Source organism: Gorilla gorilla, chromosome 9 (genome assembly GCF_029281585.2).
Source record: "Gorilla gorilla gorilla isolate KB3781 chromosome 9, NHGRI_mGorGor1-v2.1_pri, whole genome shotgun sequence".
Taxonomy (NCBI): Eukaryota; Metazoa; Chordata; class Mammalia; order Primates; family Hominidae; genus Gorilla; species Gorilla gorilla.
The window spans coordinates 112,216,364-112,237,026 of NC_073233.2; positions in this window are offsets into that span (position 1 = coordinate 112,216,364).

The window sequence follows — 20,663 nt, forward strand, 5'->3', positions numbered from 1 at the left end:
AGTGAGAATAAGAGCAGGGAGAGTATGTCAATAGCTAGGTGGGAGGACCTATTATGTCCACTTCAGAACCTACATGTGTAGGAACTTTACCATCAAGCACCACCACACATACATCATTACATATTTAGCAGAGAAAAAAGGGGGAAAAAAAACAGGCAAAACCTCTGCCCCCATGGCTCATTCATTATTTTATAAATAATAATATTAGATAAGACAGTTTTTCTAGAATATTCCTATCCGCCATACCCAAGGCTCATTCTAAGAACAAATAAGTGATATTTGTGGCACATGCTGGATTGTAATTTATGTCTTTCTTGAAGCCATTTTTAACATTTGTAAGGATATTTCACTGTCTTCAATTTGTGGGATGATTGCTTAGGTATTAGTTCTGCATTTTGTCATACTAATCACTCTAGTAATATATCAAAATACATACATTTACATCATATGTCAGCTGCATATAAAACATATTATTATTAACATAAGACAAGAACTGATAAGCTTTCTACCCCATGGCTCATTCCTTCTTCTGGAGCACTCTAGCTGTAGTTTAGATAGCTTCGTTTGGCTGGAAAGACCCAACTAGACAAGGTCAGGTTAGCATGAATCTGTTGAAGCATGTTTAACAGTGAGTCAAGGTGATTTTGCTTTTTCCTTAAGTCATGAAATCTTAAGTGAGGAACCAGTCCCATTCCACTTACTATTTTTGATAGGACTCTGGCATTTAAAATCAGAGTTTTAAAACTCTAGGCCTGTTTTTCTGATCTATTCAGATCTCTTCTAGGGATAACTCAGCTCTTAAACTGTGTATCCAACTCTGGTGGGTTTTTTTTTTCTACTTACACCAAAAAGTTGGGAAAGGGAGATGTTGATTTACTCTTTTTATTCAATAATAAATAATAAATTAATAATAAAAATAATTTTTATAATTGTCTATTTCTTGTACTACTAATTATTTCTAGAAATTATTTTTCCATTACCACTATATGTGACTTTTCAAGAGTCTAAACATTCTCCAGAAGGTGGTTTAAATATATTTTATCTAATACATAAAAAGAGAACATGTCTTAAACATAATACATTCATCTCTGGGGAGATGTGGTCTAAGAGAAAGAATTCAGAGACTATGTTGCCACCCAGAATTCTCTTCTTCACACAGACCTGATGGGTCCTGAACTTCACAAATAGAGATGAATTTATTAAATTATCTTTCTTGAGGTTTTCTGTAAAAAGTAACTAGTGCTATGAAGTAAGTTCTAATACTTACTTACCTAATAAATGACCTTGTTCTGACAAATAGAAATAGGAGAAGGCTGAGTTGGAACATGTAGACAGGTAAAGTAGCATTCCAAAATTTTTATTTTTTTAAAAAAAGGGCAACACAAATTGAGGACAAGAGGAAGAAACACTCAAAATCTTTTATAAAGGTAAAAGTTCTCATTTCCCCAAATGGCTGCCCTCACGTAGTGGCCTGACTTGTGCAGATCACAGCTTTGTGCTAAGCAGTGCCTTTGAGCTTCTTTGGTATTGGACAAGGATTCCAGCATAGTCAGAGGAAGTTTAGATGATTATTCTCTGTCGTAACCACGGCTCTCACTAGGATGTAGGTGGTCATTCAGAAAACAAAAACAGAACTCTGGAATATATTTTCTCTATTCTAGGCACTAAGAAAACAAGCAAGCAAACAAGCAGAAAATCCAGGTAAAGTGGACAGCATGTGAACAGAAAGGCAATGGGATCCTATCAATATTTACATAAGGATTTCCTTCTGTGACTTGCAAGTGGAAATGATCTGAGTGGACCCTTGCCACTGCAGTAAATGCTAATGAGGACAATGAAGCAAGCTCTGAAATGTGTTGATCAAAGAATGCAGAACTCTGGGCAAATGCGATGCCCTTAAGTCACATCAACCCTGCCATCCATATGTTTTAAGCCTATGTAGATTGTTTATTGTAGTTGGAGCAGATGGATCCCTCGATGCAAATGTAGTTTGCTGTTTTAAGGTATGCATGCCTGTGTGCCTGTGTGCACACATGAGGATACACACACACACACACACACACACACACTCTCTCTCTCTCTCTCTCTCTTTCTCTCCCTCTCTCACTCCAAGGCACCATAAGGGTCTGCCTATTGACCTTGGAAACATGAAGATACTAAAATGCTGTATGATTATTTTAGGCACAAGACTCAGTTGCTTAACTTTTAATGGGAACTAGAATCATGTTCAAAAGTCTGTTTTAACTCTGGTTTGATTCAGAGCCCAGTTTTACATGTTTACTACAATCTGAATGTCCTAAATAGCCTGAAAACTTTCCCCCTGGGAAGTAATCTGCTTATATCCAGTGAGACAGTAAAACACGACTCCAATTGTGTTTTCTCTGCCAGGCTGCTGAAGCACATGTGCTAAGCTAGATGGATTGCAGATTTGGATTCACACCAAATCTGAGGTGACCCCAATCCAAGTGTGATGTTGATTCTTCTTTATTAAGGCAGGCAAAGAAGACTTATGGAGCTCTGGGGGTGATGGGCAGCAACTTTGTTGTACTAGTGTAGGTGAGCCAAGGGAATATGATATGTGGATAATTTTGATGATTTTTGGCTATGTTTAGGTCACCATGATAATATGGCGGCTGTGACAGGACTGGATATTATATCTTCATAAAATCCTTGGCTTGATTTAATACAAATTATTGCCATATCGTCACAAGCATCTACCTTTTACTGCCATCTTCTAGCAAATCTCATGGAACTAGGAAAATCATTCCTGTATTTCTGGCTTACATGAAGAGTCTTGAATTTTCTGCTCTAAGGGGTGTTCTTGTTGACAAAATAATAATAATAATAATAATTGCTATGACTAGGAGGACTCCAGAGCTTGGATTACTTTTTCTACATAAATCAATACTGGGTGAAAACATGGGGCTTTGGGTAATTTGTTGCTGTAGATGTATTTAATGAGCAGCTTGGATTAGTCTGGCTTGGGCCCTCCTTGCTGCTGTGCCTAGGAACTTGAAGATGAAATTTAAAGACTAATGTGAATCCAGGCAGTTTCAGATGCTTTGAGTAGGAGACACTCCAAATAAGCCCGCCTTTAAAGACTTGAGATTTCAGACCATTAAAGGAAATTAACTCATATTTTACACCAACTCTGCTCACCTCCTCATGGTCATAATCGGGAAAACTGAGGCCCAAGGTTTGTATTGTCTAAGTTAGATGATTTCTAGTCTGGATCTTTCTTCCACCCTATATTTCCTGCTTTCTCTCTGACCAACCTTTCAGTTGAAAGATGTAACAGGGGCTCATGCCATGCCATTCATTGGTTATAAATGATTTCAGGGCTTGAATTCAGTTAGTTAACAAATATTTACCAAAAATTTATAAAGAACTAGGAATGGCTAAAAAGTGAAACCTACCAACTTATTTACCACTAATGTTTGTCAAGTACCTACAGTATGCAAGTACTCTGCCAGGTAATCTATGACTACTCTATATAAACAGGCCCTGCTCCAACTTGGCTGGACTTACATTGGTTGAACACATGGTATTTGGTTTCAATGAGTTATTGGTTTGTAGGAGGTCAGACATACAGATAAGCGATCATGAGGCTATATAGCACAGGTACTGCATGAGTTCATAGAAGGTGGAGAAGGTAGTAGGGGCATCGAGGAGGTGGAGGTAGCAGTGGTACCATCTAACGTGAGCTCTGAATGGAAGACAGAGCCTTAACATGCTAAGGTTGAAAAGAGAAAATTCTCATTAGGAGGTCTAATTCTGAATAAAATACTAAATCTAATACACCACAGAAAGCATCCTCTCATTTTAATGGGGACAGGAGTCCTAGGCAAGAAAGCAATGGGATGGAAATGTTAGTTCATATGACTAACAGATAAATATTGAGTGACTACTCTGTGGTCAGGCATTGTTCTACGCTCTGGAATATGGAAGTGAACACAATAAAGTCTCTGTCTCCATCAAGCTTATATTCTAGTAGGAGGAAGTGGTAGGCAGCCTGAAAGATGGTGTCCAATGATTCTTACCTCCTGGAATCCCCTCCCCATTGAGAGTGGGTGGGACCTAGTGATTTGCTTCTAATGACAGAATATGGCAAACATAATGGGATGCCACTTTAGAAATTAGGTAATCATATACAAAAAATCAACTCAAGATGGATTAAAGACTTAAATGTAAAACCAGAACTATAAAGACCCTGGAAGGCAACCTAATCAATACCATCCTGGACATAGGAATGGGCAAAGATTTCATGACAATGACAACAAAAGCAATCTCAACAAAAGCAAAAATTGACAAGTGGGATGTAATGAAACTTAAGAGCTTCTGCACAGCAAAAGAAATTATCAACAAAGTAAACAGACAGCCTACAAAATGGGAGAAAATATTTGCAAACTATGCATCTGTCAGAGGTCTTACATCCAACATCTATAAGGAACTTAAATTTACAAGAGAAAAACAACCCCATTAAAAAGTGAGCAGAGGACGTGAACAGACACTTTTCAAAAGAGACATACATGTGGCCATCAAGCATATGAATAAAGCTTAATATCACTTATCATTAGAGAAATGCAAATGAAAACCACCATGAGATGCCATCTCACACCAGTCAGAATGTCTATTATTAAGAAGTCAAAAAATAACAGATGCTGGCAAGGTTGTGAAAAAGGGAACACTTATACACTGTTGGTGAGAATGTAAATTAGTTCAACCATTGTGGAAGGCAGTATGGCGACTCCTCAAAGGGCAAAAAGGAGAACTACAATTTGACTCAGCAATCCCATTACTAGGTATATACCCAGAGGAACATAAATCATTCTACCATAAAGATACATGCACAAGAATGCTCACTACAGCACTACTCACAGTAGCAAAGACCTGGAATCAACCTAAATGCCCATAAATGACAGACTGGATAAAGAATATGTGGTACACATACACCACAGAATACTATGCAGCCATAAAAAAGAATGAGACCATGTCTTTTGTGGGAACATGGATGATACTGGAAGCTATTATCCTTAGCAAACTCATGCAGAAACAGAAAACCAAATACTGCCTGTTTTCACATATAAGAGGGAGCTAAATGATGAGAACACATGAACATAAAGAAAGGAACGGCAGACACTGGGGTCTACTTGAGGATGGAGAGTGGGAGGAGGGACAAGAGCAAAAAAGATAACTATTGGGTAGTAGGCTTAATACCTGGTTGATGAAATAACCTGCACAACAAACCCCTGTGACAGGAGTTCACCCATGCAACAAACCTTCTCATGCACCCCGAACCTAAAATAGAAGTTAAAAAAAATAGGAAGGTTTGAACCTACAATAAACCAAAATTCAAGTTAATACTAATTCAGAAAAACTGCATTTATAAGGACCAAGTGACTCGGCTGGAAAAAAAATAATAATCTGGTGCCCCAAAGCCTGTGTCTTCCATCTTGCTTGCTGTGTCTTGCTCTCTTTCTTGCTCACTGAGATGGAAGCCACCCGCCATGTGGGGAGCTGCCCTATAGAGAGATCCATGGGGCATTAAACTGGCAGTGAACCTGAGGTCAGCCAACAGTCAAGTGAGTGAGCTTGGAGTGGCTCCTCCCAGGTAAGCCTTGAGATGACTATAGCCCTGGCTAGTACTTTGACTACAGCCTTGTGAGAACCCCTGAAAGCAACACCTGCATTCCTACCCATATAAACTGTGAGATAATTGTTTGTTATTTTAAGATGGTAAATTTTGACGTAATTTGTTATGCGGATATAGATAATAGAGAAATACTAATCTCTCTCTCTCTCCTGTGCATACATATAATGACTTGGAAGAATAATTAAATGGAATAAAGGGGACTAAGTAGGAAATGAAAGTTCCAGGGGGCAGACTTCAGGGGGTGGTGTTGCTATTTTGTATAGGATGATCAGGGAAGGCCACTAGGATAAAGTGATATTTGAGCCAAGGCCTGAAGGAAGGAGGGGAAGTGGGCTATGTGCATTGCTGAGGAAAGATGTGCTAAGTTAAAGAAGGCCTCAAGTACTAATGCCCTTGGGAAGAGGGGTGTAAAGTTTAAGAAAAAGTAAGAAGTCCAGTGTAGGTAAGGCTTTTATAGGAGGTCAGAGAAGTCGCGAGGGGAAAGAATATAAGACTTCATAGGTCATGGTGAGGCCATTGGGTTTAATACTGAGTAAACTGTGTGTGTAATTTGACTGCTTTATAAAATATACTGTAGGAAGGCAGGGAAGGAAGCAGAGGCACTAGTTAGGAGGCCATTGTAATAATCTTAGTGAGAAATCATTGGTGGGTTAGACCAGGGTGTTAGCAGTGTAGGTGGTAAGAAGTAAATATACTTTGAAAATAGAGAAGATGTGATTTATGAATGGATTAGATGCAGTGTAGAATAGAAAGACAGAAGTCATAAAGGACTCAGGATTCTCTCCTGAATATCTGTAAATGCAACTTTCGTTTATCCTGGTGGAAAAGACTTTAAAGAATAGGGGTTTTTTTTGGGGGGGGGGAGGAGGAGCAAAGTGGAGTAGGATACTGTGCAATCACTACTTCAGTTTTTTACCTACAAAGTATGAGTTGCTTCTCAGATATTCAAGTAAAGATGGCAAATAAATTTGGGGTATATGTGTTTGAAAATCAGAAAATCCAGGCTGAAGTTATAAATTTGACAACTTGCTCAGAGATTAAATATGATTAATATAGTCACTTGATTAATTGATTGGACAATGTGGAGATCTTCGATGACTAAGATAAAAACTGATTTGTAGAGTAAGATAATGATAGCAGAATTGGAATGGATCCAAAAGAGGATGAGAAGATAGGAAATGTAGAAGTCAATGCCCACTTCTCTTTCAAGGATACTTCTCATTTGCTGTATATGGGAATCAAGAAGAGGAGTGGTTGCTACCAGGAAAACAAAGTCAAAAATATGTTTTCTATGTAATTTTAATTTTCAAGATAGAAGTAATACCAGTATGTTAATACATGGATGAGAATAATGCAATAGAGAGAGAATAAGAAATTGGATACACAGAAGAGGGGAGTGGAATTATTGGAGTGATCGTCTTGACTATGGGAGAAGTGATGTCTTAAACCCATTGCACACATATGGTACTTGGCATTGGATTGGAAAATGGAGTAGTGCTTATCAACAGGAGAAGGGGAAAATACACGGGAATTATAAATGGTGGTGGTAGGTATGTGTTTATGGGGAACTTGTTAGATTTCTCTTTTGATTGTTAATATTTTCTCAGAAAAATAACAAACATGATTATCATCTGAGAGTGAGGCTGAGGGAGGAGATTTAGAAAGTGGTTGGAAGCCTGAGAAGGTATTTAATTGTCATCTGGAGGGTGAAAAAGTGACTGGACAACCAGCATGATGACTAAAGGCCCATTTGGTATGCACCCAGTCTCATGCAGGGTTCATATTTGCAGTGAGACCAATCAGCATGATTATGTGTTTTTCTGCAATGTGTTTGCTGCCCTGGAGCAAACATGTATTAAATAGAGAGTTGGCTTTAACCAGAAGTTGGGCGTTTGCCACGTTAATTTAACAGAACAGAGGGGAACCTAAGCTGGATAAGAGCAGAAACGAGGACAGCAGGATGTGGGATAGTAAAGAAGAGAAGCATTAATGGATTTTAGATCTTCGTCAAAGACGTGGTGTAGATGTGTTGGGGTGAGCAAGCTGGAGAGAGGGAAGATAGGATCTGGTGAGTGAGATGCATGAAACATAGAGAATGAGGAGTAGGCTCAAGGCCAGAAACACAGCCAGGGCTTGGTGGTAGAGCCAGGAAGCCCCGTCTCCATGAAGTGTTCTGTGAGGAAGGATATGTACACACCAGTGTTCCCATGAGATGAACGTGATAGTAAAATGAATGACAATGTGAGTGGGGCAGAGGAATATGTATAAAGGACACTATGGCAGAAAGGCGTTTTTTTCTTTTTCTTTTGACAAAATGTACATTAATGTACATTGAATTATACCTATCTCATCATCTGACAAAGATTCTTCCTTAATGGTTACTCTTGGAAAAATGCAAAGATAGATTTCTTTGTCTAGAGCACCTGCAGTTGGTCTCTCTTGTCAGTTGTTCAAGTATCTTTTGCCAGCTGGTGATGAGACGAAGAAAACAGCATTGCCTGGGTGTGCAATGACATCTCACATCTGCAGGCTGCATGTTCAACCCAATCAGTAGATTTACTCATTCTTGGGATGGTGCATTCTCTTATCAACTCTGACAGCAGCAGATTTACGCCATTATGCCAACAGATATTTTTGCAAAGCTGTGTTAATCAAGTCATATATTTTAATGCCCATGGGAAAGTATGATTAAAAGGAAACTTGAAATCTACCTTTTGGTTAAGTAAAAATATTACATTTGGCAAATGGTCATGCTGTGCTACAATTTATAACTTTAATTTTAACATCAGCATTTGAACATAATGTTAGAAAATCATAGAGTGAGTAGAAAACTTAGATTACTTCTCTCCTGATTTCTCACCCTACAAAGATAAAAACATCCCTTTCTATCTAATCTCAGAGTCTGGGAATTTTAGATATTCTTTAGTTAAGGTCTTTTGGAGAAAAAGAACTTTTGATATTTTTATATCTGGCTTTCTGAAACAGAGGAGTAAACACATGGGGAAATACAGTCTTTTTCACAATCTAAGCTTACTCTATCCAAATTCAGGAGTATGCAGATTCAAATCATAAGGGATAGCTAGATTTTGGCTAAAGTAATACAACTTTTTAGTCTCTGAATATCAGTCAGTGTTAGGTCATTGAAGGTTCATAAATAATAGTTCTAACTTACTAAGGGATTTTGAAAAAGACTTTCCGTTTATCCTTTTAAAAATTATATTTAGGCCTCTATATGAAACAGTGGGCATAAGATAAAAAAGATCTTTAAAAATATGAAACATGATCTAGCTCTCCAAGGCAACAGAACATCTGGCGGGCTTCAGTGTGAAGGTTCCGATGTCCTGGAATGAAACTGAGTGTGTACTGTTCTATGCCTCAGAACAGTGGTGAAGAATTACAAATAAAAACCTCTCTCAAGAAAGAGCTACAGGTTTCTTTAGCTCATAAATCCTCAAGAGTCAAGGGATGTAGTAGAAAATTAGAAAGAACTGGAAGAAAAAAAGAGAAACTAGACTACTGTAGACATTCATGACCTAGTGATCAGGAAAGCCTCAGAGCTCTGGTTTTTAGTGTCAGGAAGAAAAGACAGCAAAATTACTGGTACTTGCTAAATACTGTAGTACTTTTAAGCTGCACCAATCTATTGGCGCATGTTTCAGTTATATTGTATTTTTTACTGTTTCCTTCAGGAGGGAAATTCAGGAATTTCTTTCTCCTCAGACAAGATTCAGGAATTTATTATTCTTACCAAATTGAAAATGAATATGAGAAAAAAACTTGAATAACATAATAAAACTGAGTAAGTAGTTGAGATCTGAATGTGTAAAAGGAATCCATTTCTAGGGTAATGAGTGATTAAAAGCAGATATTTTGCAGGATGTTTCAAAAGAAACAAATCTTAGGGCAAATATTAATAAATAATCAAAGTTAAAAGAAGCTTTGATTCATTTTAGATGGAGATTGAAAAAATCTACAGTTACTGTTTTGAACCCCGTCTAATGGAAGAGATCAATCCCAGTGCAGTCAGCTGGGTCAAAAGTAGCAAAGAAGAGATCAGTAGAACTTGAGCAATGCAATACAATTACCATTATTGCTATTATGACTATGACTGCTATCATTGCTAATGCCTACAGATACTTAAGTACTTATTATGAGCCAAGCATATCTAAATATTTTACATGCATTAATTATTTAAATGAAACAAGAATAGACTGTAACTTCATGAGGAGAGAGATTAAACCTTATTTAGCTTTGTAATAATGCTGTTAAGCATAGTACCTGTACATAGTAAGCACTGAATAAATGTTTTTAAACCAAACTAAGGAATAATTTAGGGTAAATTAAGGTTTGATTTATACTGCCCAAGGGCTTTCACAAGTTCTTTATTAAGGAGGAACAGGGTGGTATTAGAATATTAATATATACTATTAATTATGTCGTGTAATGTATATGTAATGCCTTTTATGGATAAATTACATCTATAGAAAAGTGCAATAGGATTAAAGCTAGAATTTTCCCTTTTGATAAAAGAACAAAAAATGAACATGTTATTTGTAAACTGATGTTTAGTAACTGGTGATAAACTTTAACTACTAGGTTACATTACAAGCCTTTATCTTGAGTAGTCTTATGAAATTAATCTCTTAACTATCTTTCGAACCTATATTCACATTGGTTTTCAAGATACTTTAAGTTATAATTTTTCTTCTTTTTTCAGAGCTGTGTCTTATTTTGGGGCTACTTTTTTATTGAGGTGTAATTCACAAGGGGCTGCATTTTTTTGATAAGGCTTATAACTACGGCTGGATGTTTTGCTCTCGTCTTGTAAGAAGTGCCATTTTATTTTTGAGCCACTCCTAAAGTCATGTGGTCATTAACTTTGGAGGCTATTTTGCCTATGAGTGTTGATACAAATTAAAACCCAAGTAGACTTCATTGCATGTCACCCTATGAATGTTCACAATGGAAAAAATACCTTGTCTGTAGTATACTCTCATTCTTGCATTGAAAAGCTGAGGAAGAAACTTATTATTTACTTATTTATTTATTTATTGATGTAAGTCAGAAAAACTTATAGCTAATGTGCCCAGTTTTCTGGTTGCCCTCAGCAGGTGAAGTGAACAAATAGTGTTAATTGAGATTGAAGAGATTATCTGAATCCTGGTTTTTGTAGATTTACAGTCTACATACAATATTAACTAAATCAAATAGCTTTTACGATTTCGCATGTTTACATAGCCTCCCTCCCAGCCCCTTCCACATCCATTAGTTATTGAACTTTCTAAACTGGCATTGGAAAATATTACAACAATGTTTCTGTTTTGTTTTGTTTTGTTTTGTTTTGAGGTGGAGTCTCGCTCTGTTGCCCAGGCTGGAATGCAGTGGCAAGATCTCCACTCACTGCAATCTCCACCTCCCGGGTTCACGCCATTCTACAACAATGTTTTGTTGCCCCAATTTTATAAACTTATGCAGTGCAATAAATGTTATTTGTCTGAGGCAAATCAAAGGTAAATTTCTCAAAGTTCTTGCTGCTTTCTTTAGCAGCATTTGATGGAGGATCTTTTATGGATTTGTAATAGATTAAAAACAAACAAACAAAAAAACACATTGCAATCCTTTTTTTCAAATCAAGTTTTTGGTCCAAATTGTGTAGGATAAGTTAAACTTGCGTTCTATTAGCCAATATGAGTATATTTCTGTAAGCATAGTTACAATGAAATAAAGTTTTAAAAAGCAAAACAAACAAAAAAACATGCATACTGCATTTTCTCCATATGTGGAATTTGGAATAAAACTTGTATTTATTAATTTCCAAATTTAAGAATTGATTAAGATATTCTTTTGGGTGAATCTCATTGACAATGTTAATTTTAAAATGGTAACAGAATGAGCAGCTTAACTTTTCACAGAAGTACATTTATTTCTGTATTACTAGAACTGGTCACATTTTCCAGCAGCAGGAAATTCAGCACTATCTTTTTGAGGGTCTTCTCCTTTTCTTCAGGGACTCAGAATCTTATTCAGACTATGAAGAACCAGGGTCTAACTACGTTCATATTACTGGCTCTTTCCTTGAGCAGAGGAGAGCTGTTGAAGCCTAGCGCCCCCTAGGCTGACAGATGATGCATGCCCATTGTTGTGTGGCTTTGCCGCTGGTCAAGCTTCCCTCCCAGGGACCAGTTGTTTCAGGGTAGATGAGCCCATCCTCTCACTTTAAGTGTGGCCAGATGTGTTGCATGCTTGATTTCCTAAGATTATAGTAATTCACACTCACTTATTTTAGTGTTGAATGCCACTTCTGGTCCCAAGAAAGCCATGTGAGCCTTGCCTCTATTATCTGCTACCTTTAAAATCCAGATACACTGTCTTCTGCTCCTCCTTAGGAATACACACAAGAAGTCATATAGGTCTTTATTTTATACCCTGAAAATGCAAAGCCCTCGTAGTGGAACTATTCACTCGCTGGCTTGAAATACTTCAAGGATAAGTATTGTTGGGTTGACGTGGGGTGGGTGTGTTATATATCTTTGTTTCTACTGGAAGCTGTCCTTGAAAAAATTAATGACTGATGGCCTACCTCTTCTTTTTTTTTTTTTTTTTGAGACAACATCTTGCTCTGTCATCCAGGCTGAAATGCAGTGGTGTCATCATTTCAGCCCCCCGAGTGGCTGAGACTACAGTCATGTGCCATCATGCCCAGCTAATTTTTTAAAATATATTTTTTGTAGAGATAGGGTCTCACTGTGTTGCCCAGGCTGTTCTCAAACTACTGGAATCAAGTGAGCCTTCCTCCTCGGCCTCTCAAAGTGCTGGGATTATAGGTGTGAGCCACTACACCTGGCCTAATTTTCTACTTTTGACTAAATTGTGGTGTGGTTGTAAACTTCCAAGTACTAAAGAAAATGAAAGAAAAAGGAAACACTTTTTAAAGGAAAACAAATTTTAAAGAAAAAAGGGGTACCTGCTATGGAATGGTTCCAGTCACAATGTTCCATAGAAGTTACACCACGGGGGTGAATATATTCTCAGAAGATGTAGCTGAAAATTAGACCAGGGTTGGGATGTTGATCAAGATGACAAGGGAGGGTAAATATAGGTGGCTGCTCTTTCTTTATTTATGAAAAAAATGATTCTTATAACCTATGTGTAAAAATTCTGTGTTCTGTTAACCCATTAAGATACATGTTTTAGCTGTAAAATTCCAGGCAGTACAAGACTTATACACATCACATACAGAAATAAAAGATGATGGGCCACGTGCGGTGGCTCATGCCTGTAATCCCAGCACTTTGGGAAGCTAAGGCAGGCGGATCACATGAGGTCAGGAGTTCGAGACCAGCCTGGCCAACATGGTGAAACCCCGTCTCTACTAAAAATACAAAATTAGCTGGGCATGGTGGTGCGTGCCTGTAGTCCCAGCTACCCGGGAGGCTGAGACAGAAGAATCATTGGAACCCAGGAGGCAGAGGTTGCAGTGAGCCGAGATTGCGCCACTGCACTCCAACCTGGGTGACAGAGTGAGACTCCATCTCAAAGGAAAAGATGATGGTTAAAAAAAGAAAATCAGAATTCCCTGGAAGCCATCAGGGAAGTGCCAAAATGTATTTCCACCTTGACTGCCTTTATGTTATACTTTGTCAACATCAGGTCACTTTGAAGTGGCTGTGAGCATATTGAGATCCAGCTACTGGAAGCTGAATTGGGAATACACTCAGGTTTGGTTTAGTTGAGGTATTTTAATGTGGTTAATACTGAATATCTACATTTAATTAAGTTATACTTAATGGACTTCTATTACTGGCCATGACAGAGTTACAAGGTGTATTCATCCATTCTCACATGTTTATAAAGATACTTCCCCAGACTGGATAGTATCTTAATTTATAAAGGAAAGAGGTTAGTTGACTCACAGTTCTGCATGGCTGAGGAGGCCTCTGTGAACTAACAGTCATGGCGGAAGTGGAAGCAGGCAGGTCCCCCTGGTGGCAGGAGAGAGAAGCGAGTGAAGGAGGAACTTGCCAAACAATTATAAAACCACCAGATCTCATGAGAACGCACTATCATGAAAACAGCAGGGGGTAAACCTCTCCCATGATCCAATCACCTCCCACCAGGTTCCTCCCTCAACACATGGGGTTTACAATTCAAGATGAGATTTGGGTGGGGACGCAAGGCTAAACCATATCACAAAGACCAGACTTATCCTTCTGGCATAACCAAATAATAAGCCAGACAAAATATATCAAACAACAATTTTCAGAGACTGTACAACAGGCAGGATAATGATTCTTGATAGAAGGAAAAGAAACAAGGTAAGCACTACAATTACCAAGGTTAATACTGGGGAGAGTTTCCAGACTGCTGTACAAGGAGGGATAATGCAAATAAAGGTCAGCATTATGCCTGAGTGGAAAACAACTCAGAGACAACATAGGAAGAGAATTGGTAAGAGCTGCATAGGGAGGAGAGGACTTTGAGATCTGCAAAATCTTCAGCTGAGTGTCAATCAGCAAGTGTTAGATAAAGAGTAGTGACCACCCAAGGGTTGAGAAACAGCAACCTGAAAAATAAGTGGAACAATCCCTGGAGCTCACACAAGGACAGGAGTAGTTTGCGTTCCCATCACAAAGTGAAAACAAACAAAAAAAACTTTTAACATACAGGGCATTGAGTAGTGTAATTAAAAGGTCTCAGTAATGCAGCAAAATTAGCCTTGGGATAAAGGCTGTTGTGGTTTAGCCTAACAAGTTTTGAAAGAAATTCTTGAAAAATCAAAGGGTTTCCACATAACTTAATTGTATTCCATAACAAAACTACTCAAGAATATTTAAAGAAATACAGAAATTGTTCAGGATCCAATAAGGTAAAATTAATAATATCTGGCATCCAATTAAAAAATACTAGGCATGCAAAAAGACAGAAAAATATGTAAATAATACAGAAATCAAGAAATGACACAGATAAAATAATTAGTTGACAGGCATATTAAAACAATTATAAATATATTCCAGGTATTCAAGAAGTTAGAAGAAAACATGAATGTGTTAAAGAGAGTCCTGGATGATTTTTAAAACAGTCAACAGATTAGTGAGTGTCAAGGCTTAACAACTGGTATGATTCAAATTAAAACAGAAAATCAGAAAAAAATAAAAAAGGACAATGCCTCATTGAGCTGCAGGACAACCTCAAGCAACCTATGTATACCACTGAAGTCTGTGAAGAATAAGCCCAGAAGAAAATAGATGAAGAAATAATAGCTAAAAAATTTATAAATTTGATTCACAGTATAATTTCACAGTAGTGCAAAGAAGGCTGAGCACAAGAAAAATGAAGGACATCATTAACAAATTACCCTAAACCAGTGACTAAGAGAAAATCCTAAAAGCAGTTAGAAGCAAAAAGGCATTGCATAGTGTATAGATATATACAAATAAGAATAATAATAAATACTCATACCAGAAGTGTAGAGGTGGCGGCAGGGAAAAAAGTTTTTGAAACGTGTTCCAGATGCTGGCCTATGGAAAATTCTCCCAGTCCTCAAATGGGTAAAATATAAGTGGAGTATGAACAATACAAACTAGAACACATGCTGAAAGAGGGAGGGAAATAAAACCCTCTCAACCCAGAACTTTTTATCCAGTAAACATATCTTTTAAAAATAAAGGTAAAATAAAGACATTTTCAGAGATCCAAAGGTAATAGCAGCAGCAAATTAGCACTATGAGAAATGTTAAGGGAAATTCTTTAGGAAGAAAGAAAATATATCAGATGGAAATTTGCATCTACATATGAAAAATGAAGACCAGTAGAAATGGTAAATCTGTTTGTTAATAGGTTTTCTGTTGTAGGAAGACCTTCCACCGTGATGCTACATCCGTTTTCATCACAAGAAAGTGAAGGGTCAGGTGCTGTATCAGGAATATGTTGCATGACACTCAGTACCAGAAGTTTATAGGCAGTGGGAGACAAACTAGGATTACACATTTGTGTGCTGGAAGCTGCCTAAGGAAATTTTTGCCAGTCATCAGATGTGTAAAATATAAATGAAGAGTTTAATTTTCATTGACAACTACTAATACTAAAAATTTTCTACTTTGAGTCATGTACTTGACATAGCAGTATTAAAATTATAAATTTAACATGCTTTTTAATGGGCAGTTTTTAAAACACAATTCAGAATTATGTTTGTAGGGTACAAACTTGTAGCAATTTTCTAAATATCTGGTGTACCTTCATGTGAATCTGCTAATTTTATTTTTTCAATCACATTGAATTGCATCTTAGCATATTTGACACATTGACACTTTTTTTTTCTGATGAAATCTGGTACTTCTAGTCAATGGGAGCATGCAAATCACCATCAATAAACTTAAATTATCTGAAGAAGCAAGAGTTCTAGTAAGAAAACTACACATACTCATCAATAAATCAATGTATGCAGTGTAAGAGTAATTTGATTACGTATTATATAATTCAATACAACATAGAAGGAACTTAAAATGCTTTTGAATTACTCTCATGTAAGCCTTAATTTCATATTAACTTTCTAAATTATCAATAATTAAAAACAAACTAGAGAAAACCCTGAATTATCTTTCTACTTTCCCTGTAGAAAATGTTACAATGTCATTGCTACATGAAGAGAAGATCAAGAGAATTCAGCCAGAAGACTGTAGAAACAAAGGTATATTATGAAGAGTAATCAGGCAATTAATACAAATACTATATTATTTCCTAATATGTATGATATATCTGTTGGCTTTTAAAAATCAGTAATTTATTTTCTTTTCTAAATGTACATTTATGTTTATACTTCATTTTTTGTGATTTGATTTATTTTTTCTAAAACTCCACTGCAACTGGAAAATCTTTCAGCCCCACAAAACCTGAATCTTTGTATTATGGTGCAGGGCTGGAAGACATTAAGCTTTGGTACTGTGTATCCCTAGATGTTTTTAAATGCAGACTTTATTTCATATTTTGCTCTCAATGGGGGTTTTATTTTTTCTGTTCTTTAGGTAATTAAATTGGGGACACTATCACATAATCTATATCCGAAAGAAAGGTAGAGAAGGAAATAATTATCTGGTACAGAAAGAAAAAATGAATCAGTTAGAGATGCTGAGTCTTATTTGACTGAATTGTAATTATTGAATGATCTGATTTAATGCCTACATACTCAGGAACAAAAGCAGAAATCTGTGACCCAATGTCTATTTTTATTTCCCCGCCAGTCATGAATCATGCTGTCCTTGGATAACCCGGTGTCACCCAGAATCTCTGTGTCCCTTGGAAATGTAGACTTTCTCCAACCGCCTCTCCCTCCTTGGTGGCTTATCTGCCTGGACAGACTTGTCTTTGTATTAGTAGTGTCACTTTACCTCCTACTACTCAGGAACAGACCAGCCAGTCCCATAACAAATTTCCACAAAATGCCATGTATCTTGTAAATTTAATGAATCACTTTGGGAAAAGGTGGGACACAGACAGCTTAATGTTAAAAAACCCATTTTTTTGGTCAGAGTGCTGAAAAAAATAGAACTTCTTTAATAGGTTCTGAGTAGAAACATAGCTCAATGAAGAAATAAAAGCACCTACTGTTCGAAAGTCCTGCTGTTAAAGTCTTACTTTTCTTCATTACACCAGGCATAGTGGGAAGAAATCTGCTTCTGTTTCACTCAGGGATATTGTTCTGGAATCACAGCTTTTCAGACAGGCTTCCTGTGGATTACCATGAGGCTAGCCCTAAATGTTTATAAGGGACTCCCTTGCCTATTTCTCACCTTGTATCCATCTTCATTGTGATTTCCTCCTAGGTAATAATTTGGCTCAAGGTCCTGATTAGTTTCAAGTGGGTAAAACGACCTATTATCAGATGTGAATAGAGGGGAAACAGAAGAAGGGCCTGTTTGGTTGGCTTCGCAGTTCAGAGCAATGGAAGACTTTCTTTCTGTGGCATCCAGGAGTTTGGCAGTGACTTGGGGAGGTAATTGGGTGGGGAGAAAGTGAAATTTTTGCTGGGCTGAGGTAATAACTTCCAAAAAGAAAAAACTGTACAATTTGATGGTGATACTTTTCTACCTTCCACAAACACAATAAGCACTCTAAAATGTTGACTTTTATCTTTTTCTGTGTAAAAATATTGTGTGTGAAAATGTTTGTGGTTATGATGTAACATAGAAAGAAGGTACAACAGGACTTGTCCAGGGCTTGCCTTTCTCACCGAGTTTGGGACAAGTCTAAACTCCTGAAATGTACTATGTCTGAACCAAACTAACATATTAGTGAGTAAGTGCCATTTCTCATCCTAATACTTTCTGATAAGCCACTTCTAAGGACCCAAAGAGAGCATATTTCAGGAGTTGAGAGCATATTTCAGGAGTTGAAGCTATTGCACAGGGCATGTTCTGTGATATATAAGTTGTGCATGCATTCCTCGTTTAAATAAAAAGTACAGGCTGGGTGCAGTGGCTCACACCTGTAATCCCAGCACTTTGGGAGGCTGAGGTGGGTGGATCACGAGGTCAGGAGATCGAGACCATCCTGACTAACATGGTGAAACCCCATCTCTACTAAAAATACAAAAAAAAAAAAAAAAAAAAAAATTACCCGGGCATCGTGGCAGGCGTCTGTAGTCCTAGCTACTCGGGAGGCTGAGGCAGGAGAATGGCATGAACCCAGGAGGCGGAGGTTGCAGTGAGCTGAGATCATGCCATTGCACTCCAGCCTGGGCAACTGAGCAAGACTCTGTCTCAAAAATAAATAAATAAATAAAAAATAAAATAAAAATGAAAAGTACATATACAGAGTAGACTAGTAATAATGATGTTCTTTTTTGTTTCTGTTTTGATTTTATCAGATATAACAGTTTTGGATTATTGCTTGCTCTTGAAATGTGTTGTTTCAAAGGAACACATTATTTTGGACATGCAAATCAGATGAAACATTAAAGGTGAGAGGTGAAGCCGGCTGGGCTTCTGGGTCTGCAGGGAACTTGGAGAACTTTTTTGTCTGGCTAAAGGATTGTGAACATACCAATCAGCCCTCTGTGTCTAGCTAAACATTTATAAATGCACCAATTAGCACTCTGTAAAAATGCACCAATCAGCGTGCTGTGTCTAGCTAAAGGTTTGTAAACACACCAATCAGCACTCTGTAAAAACGGACCAATCAGCACTCTGTAAAATAGACCAATCAGTGCTCTGTAAAACAGACCAACCAGCAGGATGTGGATGGGGCCAAATAAGGGAATAAAAGCTGGCCACCTGAATCAGCAGCGCATCTCGATTGCGTATTCTTTCAGGGTGTGGTGGTTTTGTTCTTTAGCTCTTCATAAGAAATCTTGCTGCTGCTCACTCTTTGGATCTGCACTACCTTTATGAGCTGTAACACTCACTGCTAGGGTCTGTAGCTTCATTACTGAAGTCAGTGAGACCACAAACCCACCCGGGAGGAACAGACAACTCCAGAGGCGCCACCTTTAAGAGCTGTAACACTCACTGTGAAGATCTGCGGCCTCACTCCTGAAGTCAGCCAGACCACGAACCCACCAGGAGGAACAGACAACTCCAGATGCGCCACCTTTAAGAGCTGTAACACTCACTGCGAAGGTCTGCGGCTTTACTCCTGAAGTCAAGCGAGACCACAAACCCACCGGAAGGAAGAAACGTGGGACACATCTGAACATCTGAAGGAACAAACTCTGGGACACACCGTCTTTAAGAACTGTAACACTCACCACAAGGGTGCATGGCTTCATTCTTGAAGTCAGCGAGGCCAAGAACCCACCGGAAGGATCCAATTCCGGACCCAAAGGGATGATGATTGTATTTTGTATTTTGTTTATCTGGAGCCAGCAATTTATGTAGGTGGAATCATACAGCTGAATAGATTAATTTGCTTATCATTTTTGTAAGTAGGATCATTTTTTCAAACAACTTCTGATGTTCATTATTAACTGAGTGTCATTTAGGGAATAAAGCAGCCCTTGGTCAGGTGAAAAAAGAACCAGGAGAAAAGACAATTCTCATGTGGTTTATGTGAATTTCTAGTTCTTATATTAGTAAATCAATTTATTTAGTGTGGTTTTAAATTAACATTGTATCACATTTACTACATACTCTCCTCTTGACCCCTCCCATCTCAACCTACATGGATTGAATAGTACAGGGGTGTCTGATTGGGTTACTCAACCTATGGACGTGGATACCTATATCATAGATGTGATTTTTAAGGAAGAGAAGCAGTCTTGTTTACCAAAAATTTTCTTCATCATCTGCTTACCTTGGTGCCAGAAATTACTGAAATGATGTAGGAGGTTTGAACATATATTTATTTCAAAGGAAAATATCCACTATTAGCAGTTTATTAGAATAGCCAGAAGAAACTAGAATGACTGTATACATTCAAAACTCAGTATCTTACCTCTGTGTATTAAGGAGGAGATTGGGACAGATTCTCTGCTTTTAAAAAGGTCATGATTTAGTCTCTAGATCCAACCTTACATACACATGGGCTCTTTCTCCTGATTAAATTCCTTTCTATCAGTACTGTCTGTCTTTGGCTTTCATTACCCTAATCCATCTGACTTTGGCTCCTGCCTTGGCTCAGTTTTGCCAAATAAATCTAATTTCCTCTGTCCTGAAAGCCAATTCTCCAAGAGCATTTTAACTTGTTCTCTGGCCTTGGTTTTGATGACTTGTCTTTCTTTTCTGCAATCTCACGGAGAAAAAAAAATAAAAACTATAGCAAGGACCATTTTATTTCACACTTTCTGGAGTTTTACAAGATTGCTAAGGCCATGAGAAATGGAAGGAGAAATAGTGATTCAGAAGTAGGGAAAATGCATGGTTTGAGGAGCAATATCGGCACATAGAGAAAGAGTATTAATCCTATCTATCTCCCAACCAGGTTGGGAATAACTGCACAGTGTGGCTGGCGACCTATACAGGCATATGTAATGCCTTGGGAGCAACAGGTTGGGAGGTAGATAGGAACCCAGGACACA